Consider the following 5,624-nt stretch of genomic DNA (forward strand, 5'->3'; position numbering starts at 1 on the left):
ATATAATAACTTAGTTTAGTTAGATACATGCGGCTAATCTATTTTTGTTTATCTTTATTCATGTGATGGAAGTTCAGATTATAATTTCAGACTCGACATAATAATTTGATTTACGTGTATATACACGTGTACCTGTTACATATTTCACCAGCAAAAGAGATATAATTAAACCTTTTTCACTTAACACATCTATATAATTATCAGAAATTCATCAAGTTCATCCACTTCGTATTCAGAGTAATAGCTTATTATGGTATATGTAAAACCAATCCAGTGTAGAAGAGAACGTCAATAATTATTCAAAGAGTAATTAACCTGAATGCTTGAAATCAGAACGAAATTTGATTAGACATAAGATCCAAATAGTATTAAACACTGATTAAGAAAAAATAAAGTAAAGCAAAAATAAAAGAGGCAAGGAAATTAGATAATAAATGCTCTCGAGGATATTGAAAGATGGGGGGGGAGGGGGGAAGGGGGAGGAGGAAGGAGGGGGAAGGGGAGGAAGGGGTTCTCTAGTTAACGTTCAAAGGTGCATTTGAGTCAGAGCTAAATCGGTTTTAATGCATGTTCCTTTGCCTGCAGGGTAATAAATGAACACTATCACACGTGTTTATAAACCTCCTTTTCGTTTCCTTTGTGTTTATTTTCTTCTTGCACTAAACTCACAAGGGATTTCTTTTCACACTTGTCAAGGCGCACGTGCAGGCTCAAGGTTTATAGACCCAGCAAAAGTAATGTCAAGACGAGGAAATAACGGCTTATTGCAATTTACTTTGGTGGTCTTTCTTTCTACCTTTCTTCCTCTTTTACGTCTGTTCTCTCTCCGCCTCCTTTTACACTATCTTCACCCTCTTTCCCGTACCCCGTTTTGACTTGCAAGTGATCAAGTCTTTTTTTGTTTTATTTTTTTCCTCGCGCCCTGGGAAGAGCGAGGAACGAATGCACACATTAGCGCAAGCCCAGCGACGCACACAGAATCACATACACACACGCGCGCGCTTATGTCAGGGTTCATCAGAAAAGCAATGAGAGAGAGTGAAAAGAGAGAGAGAGAGAGAGAGAGAGAGAGAGAGAGAGAGAGAGAGAGAGAGAGAGAGAGAGAGAGAGAGAGAGAGAGAGAGAGAGGAGAGGAAGGGAGGGAGGAAAGGAAGAGAGAGAGAGAGAGAGAGAGAGAGAGAGAGAGAGAGAGAGGGAGGGAGGGAGGGAGGGAGGGAGGGAGGGGAAGGGAGGGAGGAAGGGGGGGGAAAGAGAGAGAGAGAGAAAGGGAGGGAGGAAGAGGGGGAAGAGGAGAGAGAGAGAGAGAGAGAGAGAGAGAGAGAGAGAGAGAGAGAGAGAGAGAGAGAGAGAGAGAGAGAGAGAGAGGGAGGGAGAAACGGGGGGGAGAGAAAGAGAAATAGAGAGAGAGAGAGAGAGAGAGAGAGGATAGAGAAAGAGGGGGGAGGCATACATACATACAGACAGACAGAGAACGAGAGAGGAAAGGGAGGGATAGAGAGATAGAAAGAAAGAGAGTGTGAGAGGGATATACATATGTGTGTGTGTCTGTGTGTGTGTATGTGTGTGTGTGTGTGTGTGTGTGTATGTGTGGTCGAAGAAACAAACAGAAATCTAATTTGAATAAAAAGCAGACAAACAAAGAGAGAAGAGCTAATAAGAACAATAAAGAGAAGCATACAAACAAAGATGAAAAGAACGAAAGAGCATTACAATAAAAAAGGGAAAGACCGAGACTAAAACATACAACGAAAGAGGGAGAGAACGGAAGAAAAAAAGACAAAGATCGTAAGAAGATAAGAGATAACGGAAGAGAAACAGGCGAACAGAGACCTAGAGAGCCCAACAAAGACCGAAATCGAAAAGAGAAAGCCCGAACTCGCAACAGAGAAAGACCGAAAGAAAACAGCCCAACGAAGACCGAAAAGCAAGTGAAAGACCGAAACCACAATAAAGACCGAGCGAGAAATGGCCCAACAAAGACCGAAATCACAATAAAGACCGAGCGAGGAATGACCCAACTAAGACCGAAATCCCAGTGGATAAAGACCGAGCGAGGAATGGCCCAACAAAGACCGAAATCACAATAAAGACCGAGCGAGGAATGGCCCAACAAAGACCGAAATCACAATAAAGACCGAGCGAGGAATGGCCCAACAAAGACCGAAATCACAATAAAGACCGAGCGAGGAATGGCCCAACTAAGACCGAAATCCCAGTGGATAAAGACCGAGCGAGGAATGGCCCAACAAAGACCGAAATCACAATAAAGACCGATTGAGGAATGGCCCAACAAAGACCGAAATCACAATAAAGACCGAGCGAGGAATGGCCCATCAAATACCGAAATCACAATAAAGACCGAGCGAGGAATGGCCCAACAAAGACCGAAATCACAATAAAGACCGAGCGAGGAATGGCCCAACAAAGACCGAAATTACAATAAAGACCGAGCGAGTAATGGCCCAACTAAGACCGAAATCCCAGTGGATAAAGACCGAGCGAGGAATGGCCCAACTAAGACCGAAATCCCAGTGGATAAAGACCGAGCGAGGAATGGCCCAACTAAGACCGAAATCCCAGTGGATAAAGACCGAGCGAGGAATGGCCCAACTAAGACCGAAATCTCAGTGGATAAAGACCGAACGAGGAACAGCCCAACAAAGACGTAAATGGAAAAAGAGAAAGACCGAACGGGTCCCAACAAAGACCGAAAGAGCAACGAGAGCGAACGAGAGCCGCTGGCCAGCAATCGCCCTCGCCAAAGGGGCTGACGGCGAGGTCCGACCGCCGACCAAATAATGACCGAACACAGACCGAAAGCAATTAGTCGGGGGGATGATGATGAGCCCATCAGATTAACTACACATTACTCGCACGCCCAACCACGCATAGATTTTCATTGGACTTTAGATTCGAAGAAGAGGGAGTAGAGAGCAAGAGAGAAAAAATAGGGAGCGACGTTTGATGAGTGTCGGTTTATCATTAGGGAGAGGAATAATTGCCTTTTTTTAATATGAAGTATTATTTTTTCTGTACTGTTTCTTTTTTCTGTATTCTTTTATGTCTTAATTCTTTCGGTCTCTCTCTCTCTCTCTCTCTCTCTCTCTCTCTCTCTCTCTCTCTCTCTCTCTCTCTCTCTCTCTCTCTCTCTCTTCTTTCTCTCTATCGCACTCTCTCTCTCTCTCTCTCTCTCTCTCTCTCTCTCTCTCTCTCTCTCTCTCTCTCTCTCTCTCTCTCTCTCTCTTTCTTTCTTTCTCTCTATCGCACTCTCTCTCTCTCTCTCTCTCTCTCTCTCTCTCTCTCTCTCTCTCTCTCTCTCTCTCTCTCTCTCTCTCTCTTTCTCTCTCTCTCTCTTTCTGCTTAAATTTTAAACTCTCACATTTTTGCCTCTCACTCCCCCATCCTTTATCAAAAATTAAATCTCTAACTCTACAACCTGTAACCACCGTGTGAAGAGAAAGGGCGAGAAAGAGAGAGGAGCGAAAGAGAGAGAGAGAGAGAGAGAGAGAGAGAGAGAGAGAGAGAGAGAGAGAGAGAGAGAGAGAGAGAGAGAGAGAGAGAGAGAGAGAGAGAGAGAGAGAGAAAGAGAAAGAGAAAGAGAGAGAGAGAGAGAGAGAGAGAGAGAGAGAGAGAGAGAGAACAAGATAGAGGGACAGAAAGAGAGAGGGAGCAAAAGCAAGATCAGAGAGAGGAAAAGTCATTAAAAGAAAAAGAGACAGACAGAGACAGAGAAAAAAGAGAACCAGCAAGGGTAGGACGAGAGAGGGAATAAGCAAAAAAAGCAAAAAACAAAAACAAAAAACAAGTAAGTAAAAAAGAGGCCGATAGAAGAAGGGGGATGAGTGACATGGAGGAATTTTTCAGTTCCAGTTTGTGCTCGAGATGAGTCGGAGGCAGAAAAGACGAAGAAGGGCGGGGGAAGAAAGAGGAAGAAAGAGGAAGGGAGGAGGAGGAGGAGGAAGAAGAGGAGGAGGAGGAGAAAGAGGAAGAGAGGCAGAAAAGACGAAGAAGGGCGGGGGAAAGAACGAGGAAGAAGGAGAAGGAGAAGGAAAAAGAGGCAGAAAAGACGAAGGAGGGCGGGGGAAGAAAGAGGAAGGGAGAGAAGGAGAAGGAAAAAGAGCAGAAAAGACAAAGGGAGGCGGGGGAAGAAAGAAGGAGGTGGAGGAAGGAGAGGAAGAGGAAGGCAGAAAAGACGAAGAGTGCGGGGAAGAAAAGATGAAGGAGGAGGAGGAGAAGGAGGAGGAGGCAGAAAAGACGAAGGAGGGCGGGGGAAGAAAGAGGAAGGGGGGAGGAAGGAGAAGGAAGAGGGGGCAGAAAAGACGAAGAAGGGCGGGGGAAGAAAGAGGAAGGGAGGAGGAAGGAGAAGGAAAAAGAGGCAGACAAGACAAAGGAGGGCGGGGGAAGAAAGAGGAAGAAAGAGGAAAGGAGGAGGAAGGAGAAGGAAGGGAGGAGGAAGAGGAGGAAGAGGAGGCAGAAGAGACGAAGATGGTTGGGGGAAGAAAGAGGAAGGGAGGAGAAGGAGAAGGAAGAGGAGGAGGAGGAGGAGGAAGAGGAGGCAGAAAAGACGAAGAAGGTTGGGGGAAGAAAGAGGAAGGGAGGAGAAGGAGAAGGAAGAAGAGGCAGAAAAGACGAAGGAGGGCGGGGGAAGAAAGAGGAAGAAAGAGGAAGGGAGAAGGAAGGAGAAGGAAGTGGAGGAAGAGGAGGCAGAAGAGACGAAGAAGGGTGGGGAAGAACGAGGAAGGGAGGAGAAGGAGAAGGAAGAGGAGGAGGAGGAGGAGGAAGAGGAGGCAGACAAGACGAAGAAGGTTGGGGGAAGACAGAGGAAGGGAGGAGAAGGAGAAGGAAGAGGAGGCAAAAGAGACGAAGAAGGTTGGGGGAAGAAAGAGGAAGGGAGGAGGAAGAGAAGGAAGAGGAGGCAGAAAAGACGAAGGAGGGCGGGGGAAGAAAGAGGAAGAAAGAGGAAGGGAGGAGGAGGAGGAGGAAGAAGAGGAGGAGGAGGAGAAGGAGGAAGAGGAGGCAGAAAAGACGAAGAAGGGCGGGGGAAGAACGAGGAAGGGAGGAGAAGGAGAAGGAAGAAGAGGAGGAGGAGGAGGAGGAAGAGGAGGCAGAAGAGACGAAGAAGGTTGGGGGAAGAAAGAGGAAGGGAGGAGAAGGAGAAGGAAGAAGAGGAGGAGGAGGAGGAGGAAGAGGAGGCAGAAAAGACGAAGAAGGGCGGGGGAAGAACGAGGAAGGGAGGATAAGGAGAAGGAAGAGGAGGAGGAGGAGGAGGAGGCATAAAAGACGGAGAAGGGCGGGGGAAGAAAGAGGAAGAAAGAGGCAGGGAGGAGAAGGAGAAGGAAGAGGAGGCAGAAAAGACGAAGGAGGGTGGGGGAAGAAAGAGGAAGGGAGGAGAAGGAAAATGAAGAGGAAGAGGAGGAGGAGAAAGAAGGGTGGGGGAAGAACGAGGAAGGGAGGAGAAGGAGAAGGAAGAAGAGGCAGAAAAAATGAGGAAGGGTGGGGGAAGAAATAGGAAAGGAGGAGAAGGAGAAGAAAGAGGAGGAGGAGGAAGAAGAAGAAGAGCGGGGTAAAGAAAGAGGAAGGGAGGAGGAAAGGAGGAGAAGGAGAAGGAAGAGGAGGCAGAAAAG

Source organism: Penaeus chinensis, chromosome 1, assembly GCF_019202785.1.
Source record: "Penaeus chinensis breed Huanghai No. 1 chromosome 1, ASM1920278v2, whole genome shotgun sequence".
Classification (NCBI taxonomy): domain Eukaryota; kingdom Metazoa; phylum Arthropoda; class Malacostraca; order Decapoda; family Penaeidae; genus Penaeus; species Penaeus chinensis.